This window comes from Periplaneta americana, chromosome 4 (genome assembly GCF_040183065.1).
Source record: "Periplaneta americana isolate PAMFEO1 chromosome 4, P.americana_PAMFEO1_priV1, whole genome shotgun sequence".
Classification (NCBI taxonomy): Eukaryota; Metazoa; Arthropoda; class Insecta; order Blattodea; family Blattidae; genus Periplaneta; species Periplaneta americana.
This window is the reverse complement of record NC_091120.1, coordinates 189,463,127-189,485,545: the sequence shown is the minus strand read 5'-3', so window position 1 is coordinate 189,485,545 and position 22,419 is coordinate 189,463,127.

The following is a 22,419-nucleotide window of genomic DNA, read 5'->3' as shown; positions in this document are numbered from 1 at the left end:
ACACGATCTGTCCGGAATCGAATCCCGGTTCTCTTTGTTGAGAATCTATCACCTGACTCGAATTCGGGGCTCGCAGTCGTTTTAACCCGCCACTGTATAAGACAGAAATGGGAATTCCCGTGAATAACATTAACTATATACCTTGCATAACATGCATCAAGCAAGTAAACATCAGTGATGTAAGGTTTATATCTCTGAATAAGATTCTCATCCGAGACTATAAAATGTGAATTTTATATCTTGTTTTGATAGTCGTCCTTAGCTTGGTATCCGATTAAGTAAACAAGTCACCTGCCTCAATAACTTTCAAGCCAGTCTGTCTCGTCGTCGCTAGAACATACTACGTACTTTCGAGTGGAAAATTTCGAGTAAAAAAAAAAAAAAAGATCTTTTGATGCAAATCAAGCCAGCGTAATGCACGTGAATTCGGCGAGTCTTGCACATTTAAGACTGTGTATGGTACAATCCGACGTACAGTATGTATATACGTAGCTTTTGATAAAAAGCCGTAAAATACAGGGACATCATTTTATTTTTACTTCAATTTTTATTGTACCTGAGTTATGGAATGTACTTCACTCCCACCCATTCTACTAGTAAACTTCCAACCCTTCACGACATAGAGCCGAGGGCGCGTAAGCAGTACTGAGTTACTGAGTATAGTACGTTCCAGAAATATGTTAGCGTTTTCCAGTGACGAAAGAGCTTTCAATATTGAATCATATTTTCGTACAGGTACTGTCGTCCGTTTCCCTAGGTCGCATCCCGGTTTCCCCCACCTGCTTCTGTTCGCCCATCTGTTAAGTCTAGTAGCTGGGCTATCTTAGCTCTTTTCTGAAAACATTAATTTCTGTTACGTCTACGTAATATTATACAAGTGTTTAAAATAACTTAAATAAAAGGGCCTCGTTAAGTAATTAACTGTCACGTGATTCCCCCCCCTTTCTACAACCCTGCGACAAAACCACTTGAACGGACAGTAGATAGCATTTCTGAGTGATTTTATCTTTTCGGATCGGGCAGAAGTGAAGATTGAATTTACAGTACGTAAGATACTCTTTTATAGAGCAGGTACAGAATTATTTCAACATGAGTTACTCGTACGAAGGACGAAACTGGTAATTGGAATTAGGTACAATGGTCTATTGTGCGATAATATGCACAAAACAACTGAAGCCTGTATCGAAATGAACGGCCACCATTTTCTAAAATGTGTTTAAATATCCATATTATGATTATTTTTCAATTTAACTTCATTCTCTATATCGTACGCTAATGTGCTGTAACAGTACAATATACAGTACACTGCATAATTAATGCTTCCGAATGGATAGCTGAATTCGTGTGTAAAAACACTAAGTGTTAATACAGTACTGTATTTTGATTAAACAAAAACCTAATGAAAATTATCAAACTCAAAATTGCGATATTTCCTTGTTTACATAAATGGATGAACCACTTTTCTTCCCTGCTATACCTAGTAAAGTGATTTGTATTTTACGCCAGTTTCATCGAACTCCAGTAGTGGAAGGGGTAGCGAACGGTGTTTCCTGTTTCAATCGTTAATAGAAAGGTATAGCCAGGTTAATATTAAAAATGTTAGTAAAAATAAAATGATGTCCCTGTATATTGTCACTCATTCATACTGTTCTGCCCAAAAGCAAATCTTTCACTGCAAACCCAGAATTCTCCCATTTTTCCTATTTTCTGCCTCCTTTTTTGTCCCCACGTAAGATCCATATAGGTGTCTTCTATCATCCTCTTCTGTCCCGAACTTTCTCCCGTTCATCATTCTTTCCATTGCATCTTTTGGTAGAACATCCGGTGCCCAAAGCGGGTATCGTGATTACATCGTGTAATCACAGACATTCAAACGGGTACGAGGAGTTACCTGTACATTGCTGTGTGTTTCATTTACGTACTGAAGGCAAGCAGTGGCGGTATCATGTCGCTCTACAAACTCTGTCTCTACAAGCAGTGAGAGGTGGTTTCGTAAAGAATGAGAAAGATAACTTTTTGTTGTTATGTCGGACAAAATGTAATATGTTTACTTTGCTCAACGGTTCAATTAGAAGTACCGGTATATAGAAACAATTTCCACTGTAAATAATGTATTGTTATTATTATTATTATTATTATTATTATTATTATTATTATTATTATTATTATTATTATTATTACTGACCACTAAGTAGGTATTTCTATAATTCTTCTGTACGTGCATGAATATTGATATTTTTAGATCTTCTCTCTAGAAGGATAAAATTATTAGGTTTTATCTCAGTTTTAATCTTCATAATCTTTAGATGAGGGTAACTATTTATTATTCATTTAATAATAATATTGTAGAAAAACTGATTCAATATCATGTGCCAACGAACTGTTAAACGCCAGGAATTGACATGCCTTAAATCACAGCCAGGAAGAGAAGAGAAAGATGAGATAAATAAATGTAAGGAAGTCAGCTACCTAATGGAGTTTGAAATATCTCGTGCTCTAAAGCCTTTTAATAGAACAGAATTTCTCAAAAGAGTAATGATTAAGATAGCTTAAATAACTGGTCCATAAGAAGTTTTTAATTTTGAAAAACTACGAATTTCTCGACCAAGTATCGAGAGAAGAATTGAGAACATTTCTGATTATATTCAAGAGGAAGGTTATAAAAAAGAAGCAAGAAAAATCGTATATTATTCACTGGCTCTTGATGACAGCAGTGACATTACTGATACACAAAAGCTTGAGATTTTTATCCGCGGAATTGATCAAGATGTTAGTACAGGAACCACCACTGGTTGTAGTTTTCATGCCAAGTACCTTTCCTCCGTCTCCTTACTTCATAGGTTATCTGTCTATCTGTCGCACGTAATCACTGCAGCTCGAGTTTTGGTCACCGCTGTGGTAAACAGTTTCTTCTCAGATAGTCAGTGGCAGTGACCCAATCAATTCCTTTTCCTCTTCCTGATCAGTTTCAGCATCATTCTTTCTTCACCCACTCTTTCTAACACAGCTTCATTTCTTATTGTCTGTCCATTTCACATGCTCCATTCTTCTCCATATACACATTTCAAATGCTCCTATTCGTTTTCTCTTCACTTCGTCGTAATGTCCACATTTCTGCCCCATAAAATGCCACATTTGATACAAAACATTTCACTAGTCTCTTCCTTAGTTCTTGTTCCAGAGGTCCGCAGATGATGCTTCTTGTTTTATTAAAAGCTTCCTTTGGAATGGCTATCCTTCTAACTTGTAAAGTTAAATTTAAGTTGTACATTTTATCTAGTAGACTAACAATAATTTCCATTAAGAGCATGGGTCTCATTATTATATAATTCATATAATGAATTATTATTTCTGATATATTTGACTTTAAAACAACAGAATATGTCGTAAGCTATAATTGGATGTCGAATTATAACTAATGGTTAGCAGCTGAAAGATTTGCAAATTATCACTCCGTCTTTCCTAGGAAGTAAACCACTCATTCAGCGGAGTCATATCTTGGAAGGAAACGTCAATTTTTAACGATCTCCCACAACTCATGCCCAAGGTTGTAGCCAATAAGCATCGATTAAAGTGAATGAAATGGATGCCAATTAAATTTCACGACAGCAACATTTCTAATAAAACTGAACAACTCCGGTTCTTCAGCAAATAGAACATGAGCAATACATTCTCACAAAAAGGATTTTAATTGTCCTATCCGTTGACAAATTCCCACAGTATGAACTCCAGAAGAAGATAGTATGTTGTGATGCTACAGGGACATCATTTTATTTTTACTTCAATTTTTATTGTACATGTAAACGCAGAATAAATATGGGAAATGCCTGTTATTATTCGGTTGAGAAGCTTTTGTCATCTAGTCTGCTGTCAAAAAATCTGAAAGTTAGAATTTACATATTACCGGTTGTTCTGTATAGCTGTGAAACTTGGACTCTCACTTTGAGAGAGGACAGAGATTGAGGGTTTTTGAGAATAAGGTTCTTAGGAAAATATTTGGAGCTAAGAGGGATGAAGTTACAGGAGAATGGAGGAAGTTACACAACGCAGAGCTGCACGCATTGTATCCTTCACCTGACATAATTAGGAACATTAAATCCAGACGTTTGAGATGGGCAGGACATGTAGCACGTATGGGCGAATCCAGAAATGCATATAGAGTGTTAGTTGGGAGGCCGGAGGGAAAAAGACCTTTGGGAAGGCCGAAACGTAGATGGGAGGATAATATTAAAATGGATTTGAGGGAGGTGGGATATGATGATAGAGGCTGGATTAATCTTGCTCAGGATAGGGACCAATGGCGGGCTTATGTGAGGGCGGCAATGAACCTCCGGGTTCCTTAAAAGCCAGTAAGTAAGTAAGTTTTATTGTACATGAGTATAAGTCTATAAGTACCAAGTCCTACCTGTATGAGTACCGGAAACCCGTACTACCCTCAAGACATCACATCAGTCTATTCGTACAGGGTTGTTTCCGATCTCTAATAACAAATTTGATTGACATCATGTGTTTCAGGAGTTACACGACAGCTGAACTGTGGCGCGAGGTGACAGACCAGTAGTGAGTGATCTCATAGTCAGAGTGCACGGCGACTCACAGCAGAAATTCCCAAGAAAATCGAGCCCTTTTGGAAGGGGTACATTATGACCCTTTCCAATGCAAAGTCAGTTAAGTGAAAATAAAAGAAGCCTGCAATAAACGAGGTTTCGTTATTTTCAAGAAAGGCATCTTATGTGTACTTAATAAGATTGGTAAATTAACTGAAGATTTTATTATTAAATATTAATTAATATTAGTAAAGCTCGAATGGATTTAATTTGTATCATCTCTTGGGGTGTGGCGACTTCTGACGAGGGGTGGATTTGCTTGCTTTTTCCACTCTGGAATTAATCCCATCCGAGCTTTGCCAGTCTTATTAGGTACACATAAGATGCCTTTCTTGGAAATAACGAAACCGCGTTTTTTGCAGGCTCCTATGATTTTCACGTAACTGCACTTGGCATCGGACAAAGTTGAAACGTCCACTGCAAGAATGATGGATGTCATTTGGAATACATTAATTTGCAGGAGAAGCAATTGGAAGTTTGAAATGCTTAGCGCTCAAAGCTTAACTGTGATTATCCGATCATTACTGGACAATGACTATCAGTGTTAATGCCATATATCTCTGTATGTACATTCTATATGTCTTAAGCTATGCATTAACAGTCTTGGTTCATTTTCAACAAGAAAGTAACATCCATCATTCTTACAGTGGACTCTTCAGTTGTTATGTACCCCTCCCAAAAAGGCTCGATATTCTTGGGCATTGCTACTGTGATACACCGTGCACTCTGATTATGAAATCACTCACTACTGGTCTGTTACTCTCGCCGCAATTCAGCTGTCAATGTGATTTCTGACGCAAATGATGTCATTAAAATTCGTTATCAGAGATCGGAAACAACCCTGTACTATTGCGGATGGTAGCTGAAATGAAGGGGAGGTGAAATGTGTTAATGGAACGACAGAAAAATTGGAATACAGCGAGAAACCTCCTCTGCAACGTCTTCTGTTCATCACAAATTCCATCTCGACCTGGCCGGGGATCGAACCCGAGCCATCTGGATAGAAGACCAGCGCACACTTGAACCAGAGGCGCGGCAGTTCCCGACTTAATACGCAAAATTCTACCTACAATAGCGTGCAAATTAATCCGAACACGACATATTTTTACATTTTCTGTCATTGTTGGCCTCACAGCTGCTCATACCGCTTTAATTGACATCTATAGTACGTGTAATTCCATTGTTGAAGGACTGTCGTTATTATTTCTTTATAATATGTGACATTTTGCCTGTCGTTTTGTACTTCTAAGCATTTCAGTTGTGTTGAAGACTTAATACTGCAATCATGTGTACATTCTGTCGTCTTCACAAATGGATACAACTCCACGAAAACGGTCTAAAATTATAACATTAGCAGAGCATTCTTCTATGACACAGAGCCAAATTGCTGCAGAATGTCACATCGGTTTGGCTACTGTTAATTAGATCATAAAACGATACAGGGAGACTGGATCCATCACACCCCAGAAAAAAGGAAACTGTGGCCGGAAAGGGAAGACTTCACCTGCACATGATCGTTTAATTGTCAGGAAAAGTAAAGTAAATTCTAGACTAACTGCTGTCGACTTAACCCGCGAGTTAATGGCTACCACTGGGGCGAATATTCACGTCACAACAGTGCGGCGTAGGGTTTTGGAAGCTGGACGAAGGGCTCGTAAGCATATTAAGAAGCAACTGTTAACCCCTGTTATGTGCAAAAAAGCGCTTAATGTGGGCAAAATTACATCAACACTGGACAGTGAATAACTGGAAGAATGTACTTTTTTCCGATGAGTCTCATTTCGAGGTCCACGGCCAAGGTGTTTCTTACGTACGGAAAGGATCCGAAAAAGTAACAACAGCTCATCTCCAACAAGCACCCAAATACCCCCCCCCCTAAAAGTAATGTTTTGGGGTTGTTTTACACATGAAGGGCCTGGAGCATTAATACCTATCAAGGGAATGATGAATTCTGACAAATATATTCACTTATTGGAAACCAGAATCGTACTCCAGCTGAAAAAATCATTTCCGGATGGCAGAGGTGTGTTCCAACAAGACCTGGCACCATGCCATACGTCTCGAAGAACTACAGAATTCTTCAACAAGAAGAATATTCAGGTACTCCCCTGGCCAGGCAACTCACCCGACATCAACCCCATTGAGAACTTGTGGTCAATTTGTAAAAGAAGAATGCAAAAAATGGATTGTTCTACAAAGGAGAAGATGATTTCTGCCCTCATTGGTGTATGTTTCGCGATGAAAAATGAATATTTGTGGGAAATTAGTGGAATCCATGCCAAATCGTCTCAGAGTTGTTATTAGGAACAAGAGAGGCCACATAGATTACTGAGGTATGTCTTAGATACTTTTTTTTTTATCCCGTTTGAGTGTTTTTGCATAAGTAATTACGTTGTTCGGATTAATTTGCACGCTACTGTACATCCGCAAAATTCTACCTAAATCTAATGTTATGTATGTAAATCGGAACGTACCCTGCACCAGTCTGAAATGCGCAATACTCGAAGCATCTGCATATGTTGCGCTGGCTTCATTTGAGTCAAATGATATTCTTAATCGAAATTTTCCACTCTAAAGTACGTAGTATGTTCTACCAGCGACGCAGACGAAGAAGTGCATCGGAACAGACTGGTTTGAATGTCATTGAGGAAAGTGACTTTGTTTACTTCGTCTCATTACGAACTAAGGACAAACGCTATTAAAACAGGAAATAAAATTCACTCTTGTAATCCGCTCTTAACGTCTTATTTGACGTTCCACTTGATCACGCAAGACGGTCAGGTAAAACGGAACCAAACCCATGTCCACACTATTACGTTTTAACTCGTGGTTTTTGCCCAGTTACACAGATATCATGAATAGGGACCGGATTTTTATGTAATTACATATTATATTCCTTTCAACCTAACCATACATAAATAACAAATCTTTGCGAATCTTGTAATTACCATTAATATATTAAAATTTGATACTATATATTTTTACAAATTTACCCCACATTACATATTACGGCTTGGTATTACATATATTTACATATTTGGGGGTTTTATTCATTTTTACTTCTCTAAAAGGAAAAAAAAAAAAAAAAAAAACTTCTGCTGGGGAAGTTTACAATTTGAAACACACAAATTTAAAATGCCTTAATACCTACCCAAGAAAGGATATATTTCGGGACAAAACACGACGTCCTTAGTTCCAGGAAGTAACAGAGGCACTCTTCCCATACCGCATACTGTAAATATGAGTGAACAAAAGGCAACCTTTCTCATACAACTACCTTGTAATTTAAAAATCACTCAGAAAGTATCGTTGCTTTCATGCGGTGGAGTGGGATGAGGACGACATGACTTGTCTCGAACTATAATTATTCTGCACACGTCTTAACAAGACGTTCCCATGCAGTTTGCAACCTTACCCACCCTCTACCTAATCCTTCCAGGGAAAACCCGTGTCAGGTCTGACGTGAGTGGCAATAAAGTAGCCGACTTTTGAAAAGAAGCTGGAGTAAAGGAACAAACTGGAAAGATGTTGAAAGTTTAAAATAAATAGCTTTTCATGTTATTGCTTAACCTCTTTACTTTAAATTTAGTAGATCTATATGGAAATGGAATTTTCTGAGCAATTAGAAAGTATGGTTCTCGGCTGGAATAATCCTACCCTTCTGAATGAGACAGGAATGTCACTTTTCAAATAACAGTTTGTAAATGCCTATAGTTTGAGGTTTTAGTAGGTACTTGTTTCTTACAGGGAGCAGCTAAAATGCATGTGTCCCACATCTCCTCTTATTTTCTCCTAATCCAGTAAAGCGAAACAGTGCTTGCAGTTCTGTTGTGTCATTCATTTCACTCAGTTCTCTAGGTTTAGTACTCACAGTATAAAGTGCAAGTGAGTTTAACTACTGCTTTTAACTAACTAAAATGGCCTCTATATCTTCAACCCTAACGACAAAAATAAAATCATGGATTGCGATGGACGAAGCTTTCACTACAGATGGAAAAATAGTAATGTGTCAAGTGTGCGGTAAAAAAGTTTGGTGCTCTATGAAATCACAACTAGAGAGTTTTGCCTATCCTATACCTCCCAGATACTGATATTAAATATTTTCATGATTTTACATTACATATTCTGCTTATTTTTCTTACATACATTTACATATTTCACACCTTGATATTACATATAAATACGGTCCCTAATCATGAACAAAGTATTTCGAGTATTCTGCAAATTTTTATTGGGACCCACAGCATAAAATCGATTCTATGGAGCACAATATAGTATGCACCAGGGTAATAATAACGTACACTGCGTCTGTACAGAATAAAGCGACCACGGAGTTCAGAAACGAGTGAATTCAGTACACCTTGTGACGCAAACACGGATGCATTACAAATGGATCTGATCTGCTTACAGGGGTAGGAGAGCGAGACACGCCCGTCCACTAATAGCAACCTAGTGTCAAAAACTGAGGACAGCGCAGGACAGAGTTGCCGCCCCGCTGGGCCCCACCCCTGGGTTTGCGACACAAAGTCCATTGTCATTGCGTCATCCTCGGCGTGCAAAATATTGCAGGACTGCCTTCGAATCGAACGTGTGACAGCACATCGGGCTGTTGTAATTATTATTGAACCTCCTTAATATCGAACGAGGCGGAGGAGTGGCCCTGAACCCTCGCCAGGGACTTGAAGGAATTAACCATTCGGGCATAAATTGCGCTTTGCAAAATCGGTATTAGTAGTAGTAGGGATATTAGTCCTACGTGCTTGCCGCCTTTAAGAAACACCACTAACACTAATTTCTGTTAAAGACTGAGTGGATCGCAAGACCATAGTGCGGCCGGAAGGATTGGATCAATGGTGAAATTTCATGACCCCATCGGGAATCGAATCGCTACCTTCCGGCTTACATCCGGACGCTAGTGCGCGCTCCAATAATAATAATAATAATAATAATAATAATAATAATAATAATAATAATAATAATATTAATAATTTTATTTATTTTTTTATTTTATTTATATTTATTTAATGTGCTGTACAACAGCCAGTGGCCAATTACAGTTCAGCACAAATATAACAAAAACTTAAAACAAAAATAATTATTACGCATAAATACAATTACAATTAATTACAATAATGACGATGAATGGATAAATAATGGATGACTTTAAAATACATAACTAAGAATACTATGAGACAATGATAATTTGTATAATGCTTAAAAGAATACATAAATGATAAATTGTTGCCAAGAGCAAACTAAGTCTATACATTGAAGGGATCGAATTCGCAGCCATGCATGTTGGCATTTTTAATGCATCTGGAGACTGGTGAAAGAAATTTCGAATTTCTAATATAGAAAAGTTTGTGGGCTCTCATATCTTTTGTTGGAATACGTAAGGTAATATTGTTTAAGAAAGAGTCACAGGATATATCACCTTTGAGGACTTTACAAAAGTATAATAATAATAATAATAATAATAATAATAATAATAATAATAATAATAATAATAGTTATTATTATTATTATTATTATTATTATTATTATTATTATTATTATTTTACATAGAGAACTTGAAAGATGTGGTCTCTCCCACCTCACGCTCCATTCCAAGCCCAGCCAACGCAATATCTCACTCTACTGATTGTATGACAGCAGACTGCCTTATTGAACTTTTGGCCGCTTTCATTGGCAAGGCGGTTAAAACAATAAAGTATTATTTTACCATCTGATCCAACTGCATATTGTTTCTCAATAGAAGTTTTCTTGACAAACCTGTTTGAGAGTACGCTCATTTATTTTACGAGAGAAAGAATACCTTTCTTTGACGTAGAATACGTCTTGCCTAGCATCGAGTATGGCTACCCTTTCCCGGATTCGTGGTGAAACAAAAAATGACATTTCAACTGTTTGCTGTAACAACACTAAAAGCCACAGCCAAACGTTAGTGCTATTGGTAGTTAGGCCATGAACCAATGTAACTTGTGTAACCGTGCCCAATGACGCCACCTATCCTCACTACTGTCAAGAGGGCGCCGAAGTTGTCTAAAAAATTAGCCGTATCACGCGAACTCTCTCAGCAATATCTCGGCATCTAGAGCAGCTACGGACTTGTGCGGCCACTCGTTTGATTACACTGGTCAACAGTGGTTTTGTTAAATGTACAATTTCTGCTGTCTCTTATGTAATTTCTTCTCCTGAGTCTAAAATTGAAGTCAGAATTTTTCTACCACCCACCATTTTTTGTAATTTTAGAAAAAAAATTATTTATTTTTATTCCTATAGGCCTTTACAGTTCTTAACATGGTAATCGAAAGAAATTATTTCAAAATTTTCATACCTATAACTTTAGATCATTCTTGTCTGTGAAATCAGAATCCATAACAATGAATTTTTTTTACAACTAGCCGTACCCGTGCGCTCTGCTGCACCCGTTAGAAATAAATATAAATTAATTACATAATTAAAATAGGACGTTTGATCCAGGGAACATTCGTGTTTGATAGAAGGATAAATCGTATATTATGTAACTTAATTTAAATTATATTTAAATAATTAAAATGGAATCATTTTGGTCCAGAGGACACTCATTTGGTGCAAAGACAATTCCTTTAACATGTTTCTTAATTTTTATTACATGCATCCATAGTTCAATGAACATTGACATCATTTACATTTAATGTGTATACTTTATTTTACTTGTTACATGTTTCCATTGAATTATGGTAATAACTTAATTTTGACTCTTGTTTTCTACGTATTCAGTAAAAGGCGCTTGGCCCACTATTGTTCTGAACCCTTCAAATAGCTTAAATTATATTATATAATATTACATTACTTTATAAATTATATTATATATTATATTATATTATATTATATTATATTATATTATATTATATTATATTATATTATATTATATTATATTATATTATATTATATTATATTATATTATATTATATCAGACGTTACTGTAATAACATTATGGCATTATGTCCATCTAGAGAAACTACACTTTCCAATGGTGAAATAATAATTAATTATACAAAGCGGTTAATTTAGCTTCCGATATTACTTCATACAAACACAGAAACATTCTCTGTAGGCTATCTTTCATAGCTTTGAATTGTTGCTGTCCAAAGCCCCTTATAGACGAAGTCATTTGTTTTTTAATTCATTACACAGCCTTAGATGGCAGTTATTTTAATTTTAAAACTCATTTATCTCATTAAATGTTAGTCCTATCAAAATTTTTCAAGGAATAAAACTTATCGAAAATTATTTTTAAAGAAACTTTTGTTATGTAACATTTTTCACAAAAATCAATAATAAGCGAGATATTTCGATTTATTTAATTCAGGCCTCCTTATAACCCCCCTTTTAAATAATGTATTTTGAATGTCATATAGCCTAAAATCTAAGTTACAACGAACTTAATTTATATTCCAATTTTCATCGAAATCCGTTCAGCCATTATCGCGTGAAAAGGTAACAAACATACAGACAGACAGACAGACAGACAGACAAACATACAAACAAAAATTTCAAAAAAGCTATTTTCAGTTTCAGGATGATTAATTATATATGTTAACACCAATTATTTTTGGAAAATCGAAAATTACCAGAAAAATTTCGCTTACAGATTTATTAATAGTATAGATAAGCAGTGAGGGAAGTGGGAAAACCCCAGAGGCGGTACACGACCCCAAGATTTTTCTCTGACATACCTCGATTTAAAAAAAGGCATATCTCCTCCCTTACAACATAGACATAAATTATGAATACAATAAATTGTTTTGTACAGTCAGTAACGCGAATCTTTGAAGCTTACGCAACACATTAAATTTCTTAATAAAATAATTTCAACTTAGTTCAGTTATTTACTAGATCATTTTACAATGTCCTTTGAGACTTATCATTTAAAATAATGTTAAAGATTCAAAGTGCTTTACTTAATTATTAATAAAAAGTGTAACAAAAAAATGACAGTCACTAAATTGGCAACAATGGCCAACACAAGCTACAGACCACAGCCTTCTATACTTGAAATGTTACCGTTGTAAACATTACAGGGGATGAGCTTGTCAAATAAGCGTGTCTAAATACACACTGAATACAGTTCCAGAAGGCTGTGATTTAGATTTACGAAGCAAACAGATAGTACTCTTTGCTGTGAAGAAATGTATAAACAAATTTCAGTGACGACATGTTATTTTTCACTAACGGTTTGTTTCCTGGTCATAGAAACCAGTGACGGTATTCCATACCGTCGCATACCGTCTCACTTCCCTCACTGATCTTAAGACTGTGAGAGTTAGTATTAATTCTCAGTTGAGTGGAACTTACATTCACGAAACAAGTTTCATAACCTGTGTTTTCTTTGTCCTAATTTTAAGTGTGGTAAAAGTGTCTTATAAAGTGAAACATACCTCGAAATATTGTGCAAATCACATAAACAATTTTTGTTAAGTTTGTGGTTAGTTAACTTTGAAAGAACACAGATGAATTTTACTACACTAGTTAAAAGAGCTTACGAATGTTCTTTTAATTTCAAAATAGATGAGGACAGGAACTGGGCCCCTGAAATCTGTTGTGTTCCATCTAATTCTATTAACTGGTTAGCTAAAAGGATCACGTCATATGCCTTTTCCAGTTCCAATCATAAGCCAAGAACCTAAGAATGATTCAACAGACTTACTTTCTAGGAACCATAGATCAGAAGATTACAGAGAAACTTGTCAGCGAGCTGATTCAGAACTATAACGTGGTGGGGTGTCATGTATCTCTCTAAATAAGATTCTCATCTAATTGTTTTTTTTTTTTTTTTTCCTCAAAACCTTCGGGTAGTGAACGACGAACGTGGGAAGTGTTTTCATCAGGATTTTTCTGAAATGGTAAGGCGATACCAGAAAAAATGGAGACCAAATATTCTGGCAGACTACTGCCGGACACTCAAAATAGATGTTTCTCAAACCAAATATGGATTAAGATATATTTCACACACATTTGAGGTAAGAAAATATGATTTTAGGTAAAATGTTACAAGGTATCAATACTAGAAAAGTTTTAACTATATTTCATGTAATTACTCAAAAACCCTGGGTGACAGAAAAATTTTGAAAACAGATTTGAAATCAGCACAAAAATTACTATAAGAATCACCCATTATTTATATTTAACAAAATATATGTTTCATTTTATTGACCAGTGATATTGATCGTAAGTTCTACAATATTAAAGGTTCATATAGGCTATTTGTCTCACTATTTCCTGTAAAAACTTATTCAATGATTTTTTAGATTTGAGACAAAGTCATCCCAGGTCGAGGTGATATTATCCCATTTAAGGATAGTTCAATAACTTTGAAAAATGACTTTAAATTATTCATTAGACACAAAACATTTTGAGAATAATATTCTGGAAATATACAAAAATACTTTTCACACAATAAAAATGTTTTAAAGGGAAAAAGGTGCTGGAAATGAGATAAAGTTACGGTACTCACAATACTCAAAAGGTTGAGAACCCCCAGTCCTAACCTATAACCTATACAATCGAATTTTTCTTCAGTTAGAACGACATTTATGATTATTTGTTTATTACTTAAAATAAACTAGTTTCTGTCACTTTTTTCACTAAATTATGTAATGTTGAATCAGATGGTTCTCTTTTTCTTCTTTATATTTTATAGGATGTACAGTCCGCTATAACCTATACAAGGAGTTAATATTAAAAATAAAAACAATATTGTAGAGTGGCGAATAAAGAATTTTCCTAAGTAATTTTTGGACAACATTTAATTTGTTTTGCGTCATATTTCCAAGTTCTTGCCATATTTTGGAATTTCAGGCAATAAATGCATGCATATTTTCAGAGTTTTAGGTAACAAATACGACCCATACTTATTAGATAGCTGGGTCATTCCATACAAAATTTTAAGAATATGCCAGCGATGTCTTGGATTTTTTTGGACTTTTAATATAATACTGTTAATATGAAAATAAATTAAACTGCCAATTATGACCGCCATACCATTAATATTTTAGTCATACGGATAACTGAAGAATGGGTAGCAGTTACATGTTATCCATCATTTAAGATATTCTAGACACCCTATATGAAGAGTCATCGAAACGAAACAGACGCCATTGTATACCTGAATAACCATATTTTAATTCTTTAACGACTAATCCGAATAATATTAAGGCATGCTCATAAAAACACCTCACTGAAAAAAAAGGAATAGTTTTATATTCGAATGCAACAAATTAAATTCATGCGAATTTCATTCGTATTAAAGAAAATCTTATTCCTTATCCATCTCCCAAGTTTTATGACTTCATCTCAAACAACCTGTGAATAATTAAATTAATAAAATTATTAATTTTTGTTCCGACGGTTGAAAATCGCTTGCTATGTGTGGCGGTCGCAGCGTTCGCGAGACTTCATAACGATGAGTAATCTCAAACGTCCGTCTCCCTGACCTTGATCGCGCAACATTCTGTACGACGGGAGAGCCTACCTGCTGAGCTCCTTTGTTCCGGTGAGTTATTTTTATTAAAAACTGACATGATATTTAAGTCAACATTCTGAAATTTTCACAGTGGAATCAGAATCAGTATACCCTAAAGAATTAAACACATGTTTTTTCGTCTGTAAAATGAATTGCATTTTGTGTTCTATATTTTGTTTAATTATTTTAAGGTGGGTAACTATTTAAAAAATTATACATTTTTTTTATTTTTAGGGCATTTATAAACAAGGCTCTCCTTTTTCGAATTGCATTGAAATGATTTTTCCATCTTTCTTTACATAGTAAGAAAACTTCAATGAATGAAACCGTGTTCTTTGTTAAACCAATATTTTAAATTCTGATTGCTGCCAAACTATGAAAGATATAAATATAGTATTCCTTGAAATTCATTTTTAGAACATACAAAATAACCTACTACAATATATATATATATATATATATATATATATATTCATTTTAAGGGCATTTATAAACAAGACTCTCCTTTTTCGAATTGTAGGGTGGTCTGAATCTTTCAGGGTGGTCCTCTTAAAATCAATACATTTAAGGAAAGGTTGAGAAGATTAAACTGAATATGTAATTGGAGGTGCAGTGTAATTATTTAAGTTGTGTCATGTAATTAATTGAGTTGATATATAATTAATTAAATTGATACGTAATTAATTAAGATGATAAGTAATTTGGTTGATATGTAAATAAATTAAGGTGATATGTAATTAATTAAGATTATATGTAATTAAGTTGGTATGTAATTAATTAAGGTGATATGTGATTACTTAAATTGGTAATAGTTGGGTCAAATAGAAGTACTTATAAGTTAGATTTACTTTTTCTTATAGTAGGCTTTATTATAGAATAGTTTTTTTTATTTATAGTCCTAGGTTTATTGCATCTACTTATTTATAGTTAGATTATTTTATTTTTTATTGCTGTACTTATTGTATTATGTAATTGTAATTATTGTATATTATATATCACTGCCGCCGGGTGTATACCCAATTGTAGTGTTAATAAATACATACATACATACAATATTTTTAACTTTTGAGACATCATGGTTCAAAAATATACTTTTTTTGCATGGAATGACCCAACTTCTTTCTTCAAGGAAATTTATGAAGAAATTGTATCTAGTACATAATTATCTTCTTGCCGCCAGGCCTTCAGATTTATACTACAAAAAAATTTCTGGTTACACATTCAGTTATATTCGCCTCTTCATAGTCATGCAATAGCAGTAACATATATTGCTGAATTGCAAAACTTGCTATTCAAGAGTGCTAGATGTTGGGTTTCTAGGAAGGCTATAATCCTAGTTTTTTTATTTCTGTAACTTTGATGGGTTGTTAACGATAATGCTAGATCCAGACTGAGGTGTAACAAAGTGCAAAAATTGAAGGCCAGACAAAGCGACGTGTGAACTAAATTGAAATTATTTCCCTTTCCTGTCAACGACCTCACTAGGGTAATAACTGAATTCAGGTCAACACATACAATGCCGAGTGGGGTCCGAATATTACAAAGAAGTCACCAGAAAGGCAGCGATGACGTCAGTAATATCTGCCATATAGACTTCCCCTCAAAGTCGATAGTATTCAGGTGCACAACACATTCCTTGTTGCCATGCAACCTGTAGTTTATTTGCGTCGCTGAAAAACGAGAGCAATTTGCCATGTCCCGAGGCCTTTTACAACGTTACCTTTCGGTTCGATTTAATGACATTCTTTCAACAGCAATGGGACCTCAATCAGAGTATGAGGTATTTGAAGACGTTTGGCATAGCTTCGAGGTAAAAACTTAAGATATTACATTTCGTAAACAGAGTCCGAATTTTAACAACATTTCATAATCAATTTCATGTTGAAGTTTGCCGATAAGCTATTAATGTTTGAATATAATTATATGTGTACAAAACCGCCTTTGCTTATCACAAAATAAATAAATTTTCATTAACGTTTTCGATACATGTGTATCATCTTCAGATGTGAAATGTTAGATTAATATGATGAAAATCTTGCCTATTAGATGGAACTTAATGTGGTAATTTTCGGGTCATATTAGTGTGATTGCTTGGACTTAACTTAGGTTGATCTATGATATACATGCTATGTTAGGTTAAATTACTGCGAGTCATGCGATATGATCTAAAATATAAAATAAAACTGTTTAAGAATTGTAACCACTATTAGCGTAGTTATTAAAGTGTTTATACAAAGTGTTCACATTTCAATGACTACGTTAATAGTGGTTACAATTCTTCAACAGTTTTATTTTATATTTTAGATCATATCACATGACTCGCAGTGATTTAACCTAACATAGCATGTATATCATAGATCAACCTAAGTTAAGTCCAAGCAATCACACTAATATGACCCGAAAATTACCACATTAAGTTCCATCTAATAGGCAAGGTTTTCATCATATTAATCTAACATTTCACATCTGAAGATGATACACATGTATCGAAAACGTTAATGAAAATTTATTTATTTTGTGATAAGCAAAGGCGGTTTTGTACACATATAATTATAGTCAAACATTTCATAGTTTTTCTTGAATAAGAAATATTTCTACTACTACTACTAATTCCACAATTTTGGACATCTGGTCTACATCTACGGCTGACCACTAGGATCCAGAATACAAAACAGAGGTTAAATTATAGTACATTATGCAACCAGCCTATAATGATAGTAATTAAGACGCGAGTATATTTGTTTATGAAACGAGCGCAAGCGAGTTTCATAATTTTCATACGAGCGTCTAATTTACCATTACAGGCAAGTTTCATACGACTTTTTATGCTCGACCATATTTCTAACTTGAAATTATTCAGAAGTATTCATTTTATTTGTATCTGACAGAAGATCGGAAGTGACCTCGTTCATAGCTCGTATATTGTGAGATCTGCGCAGACGCGAAAGTATTGATTTCTTCCGAGGAATAATAATGTCATTGACCTTGATGTAATGTAACACGAACTAATTTTGATATAACCTGGAAATTGATTTAGAATTGAAAAACGGGATGACAAATTGAATTTATTTTAATATTATTTACAATTAACGCTAATTATTATAGTAACAGAACATAACCTTCTGCGACAGTATTGGATTTCCAGCCTCCGTGACGTTTCCCTCGTTGTCTTTCGATTGCATATCCGAGAATAATCGAAAACCTGAACTTTAATGAATATGTGTACTTTAATGACATGCATTAAAGGACTGCTACCAGGTGTATAACTACTACTTTTCGGCATGGTCGAGCATAAAAAATAAAATAAAATATGATTTGCGCAGAGAATATGCAACAAAGATAAATTTAAAAATAAAGTACATTTTAATTTCGAAGAAACTTGAGATGAAAGTACAATGAAGAGTAATGAAATTAAGTAAAAAAAATATATATTACGATGTGTTATACAAGTGATTGTGTAAAATGGATCATGAATCTCTCAATACCATTAGACAAATTTTGTTAATGTCCTCATTAGAAAATGTAAAATTCCTAATAATGAGCTTAAAAAAGATGGCAGAATAATTTCTCATGTATTTGGTATAACCAGAGAAGTAAACGAAAGTGTCCAGAGAAAAACCCTCTACAACGTCTCCTACACAAATTCCATCACGACCTGGCCGGGAGTCGAATCCGGACCGTATGAGTGTAAGACCAACACTCTAGCGTTGAACTACAGACATGGCTATTTTTCGTGTTTCAATTGAAGTAGAATGTAAAAGAATATCTGGCAGTTATTTCATACGTATTTAAGGCGTGTCAAGTTATTGCTGTCGAAATAGATTCCCTGAAATTGAACCAATAAAATTTGTATAGCATTACAAAACAATATTTATTTACCAAGTTCCGTAATTACGTCACCAAAGACCGAAAACGAATAATTCGATGATGTTTGTGTAAAGGGAGACAAGTCATAAAATAAATTTTGAGATAAATGAAAATTAAACTTTGAACCCTTATTGCAATCAATTTTCTACACAAATATACCGCATCGCATGCTATTATTATTTTGTTTTTTGCACACCCATTTGTAGAATTTAAGATGTGTGTTCACCTGGGAACAAAACTTCATTTGCACAGAAAATGACTTAACCCTTTTACCCGAACACCATGGAATTTTACGCTCTGAAATCACGGAGGTAATTTCTGAAAACTGTTATTATATGCAACACAGAAATTTACATGTCTATTGACTGAAATTCAGTCAGTCAAACGAGTGCAACGTCGTTTTCAGACATAACTCCACTCACGCGCGACAGCATCCTACATTGGTACAAGCAATTTCAAGACAGAGCACCTCTTCATTACCCCAGTATAGTTCACAACTTTCTTAACGAAAGATTTCCCGACTCCTGGATCGGCCGAGGAGGACCTACACTATGGCCACCAAGATCGCCGGACTTGTCCTCACTAAACGTCTTCTTGGATCGGCTGAGGCGGACCTATATCATGGCCATCAAGATCGCCGGACTTGTCCTCACTATTCTTTTTGTGAATGTTTATCAAGGATCGAATGTATCAGATTTCTGTGGCAGATCTGACAGATTTACGTCGCCGAATCGTGGAAACGATGACACTGGTTATTCCGGAAACGCACTCCCGCGTGTTGCAGGAGATTGAGATTCTCCTGGATGTAGTCCGCGGGAAAATATTGAGATGTAGCCTACCAGAATGTAAACAAAACTTTCTTATTTTTAAAATATCATTAATCTATACTAATAATAAATCTGTAGCCGAAATTTTTCTGGTAATTTTCGATTTTCCAAAAATAACTGGTCCTAACATATATAATTAACCACCCTGAGACCGAAAATCGCTTTCTTGAAATGTTTGTTTGTATGTCTGTCTGTCTGTCTGTCTGTTTGTTACCTTTTCACGCGATAATGGCTGAACGGATTTCGATAAAAATAGGAATATAAATTACGTTCGTTGCAACTTAGATTTTAGGCTATATGGCATTCAAAATGCATTATTTAAAAGGGAGGTTATAAGGGGGCCTGAATTAAATAAATCGAAATATCTCGCTTATTATTGATTTTTGTGAAAAATGTTACATAACAGTTTCTTTAAACATGATTTCTGATAAGTTTTATTCTTTGAAAAATTTTGATAGGACTGATATTTAATGAGATAAATGAGTTTTAAAATTAAAATAACTGCCATCTAAGGCGGTTTATTGAAATAAAAAACAAATGACTTCGTCTATAAGGGGCCTTGGACACAACAATCGAAAGCTATGAAAGATAGCCTACAGACAATGTTTCTGTGTTTTATGAAGTAATACCGAAAGCTAAATTAACCGATTTGTATAATTGATTATTATTTCATTATTGGAAAATGTAGTTTCTCTAGATGGACATAATACTATATTGTTATTACAGTAACTTGTGAGTGAATTGAGGACAGGCAAGATTAAAATAGCTTCTTATGCACAGAAAACTTGATAGGTTATTCTGTATATTCATTTCCTGTATTTCTTATAATAATGTTTATGAACATATTCATTTTTATCTCAGAGAATTAACGAACAACGAGAATGTATTGATTTATTATGCAGTAATAGTACGTTAGCTCAGCAATCCATTATTTTATAATTCAAATTTTAACTATGCTCAATTGAATCGTGTTAAAATACATAAAATATACATGCAATAAATACAATGCAAAAAAATTGGGTAATGAGCCAAGCAGATTATATTGCGCTGTTGTAAAAGCTGTTCCTCCTGAGATTCAAGTGCTCCCACAACAAATTAAAAACTTTCTAATTCAAGTACATCCGTTATCAACACACTTTTTACATAACATAATATAATATAATATAATATAATATAATATAATATAATATAAACATAATAGTAAATCTGTAGCCAAAATTCTTCTGTTAATTTTCGCTTTTCCAAAAATAATTGGTAATAACAACTAAGAAACATGTTAAAGGAATTGTCATTGCACCAAATGAGTGGTCTCTGGATCAAAATGATCGCATTTTAATATTTTAAATACAATTTAAATTAAGTAACATATTAAACGATTTATCCTTCAATCAAACAAGAATGTTCCCTGGATCAAATGTCCTATTTTAATTATGTAATTACTTTATATTTATTTCTAACGGGTGCAGCGGAGCGCACGGGTACGGCTGGTATACAATAAAATAATTATAACAGTTGTATGAACACATTTTATGAGGGAGTTGTTCTTTTATTAGACATTTTTCGGGGTTGCTGCCTCCCCATCATCAGTAATTTGCAGTGGCGGATCGACAATCAGATGTTACGTCGTCGTGGCTGGCGTGACGTAGACTGACAAACATGTCTAATATAAGAACAACTCTTTCATGAAATGTGTTCATGCAACCGTTATAATTATTTTATTGTATTTTAATAATATTTTAATTATTAAATTCAAGAACACTGTTGAATAGTGACCACATTCAATAATAATTGTCAAAAACTTCTTTAGTTCCTCTTTCTGAACATGCCAATAACAATGAAATAAATGCAGTAGTAGTTCTGAGATATTACTTTTTCTTTTTTACTAGATTTTTTCCGTACTTTTTAAAATTTTAAATCATGGAGGTAAATCCTGAAAACTATTCTTATACAGAGTGGATGTGAAATAACATTGCAGACTGAAAGGAACGATAGGGTACACTTAAATGAATAGAAAACTTTATTACATTTTGTGATTATATGTATGGTTAATTAATTTATTTATTTTGCTACTAATTGTAACGTAAAATATAATATAAACAGAAAAATTTTAGGTCGCCCCTGAAAGAGTAGAACTCGTGCTCAGGGGCTGATTCCTGAATTGAAATTAAGAAGTATATAATACAATTTGACTTCTGTCTACTACGCAATAAGAATATATAAATTTAAATTTACAATTTTTTAATTTTTATAAAATCCATACATAACTTTTTTAATTTAATACTACAACTATTAGAATTGACAAGATTAGAATATTTATATATAAGTTTGTTATATATTCTTGGACCTAAATTACTAGAATATTAAGTTGGAAGTTTCAGCAATCTGGCAACATCGCCGCCTCTTTCTTCTCGTAATACAGATGTAAGAAATCGACGAATTCAGGTCTGTCTGCCTTAGTGAACTATCTCCCATCTCCCTTTCTGGTTACATTGTTGCAAGCTGGTCGCATCGCTCAGTGGCTTAAAATTAGTACTTTTTAATTAAATTTACACGAAAACTGTACAAGATATTGAAATACTCTAGAGAGATAAATGATTCTTTATTAGATTTT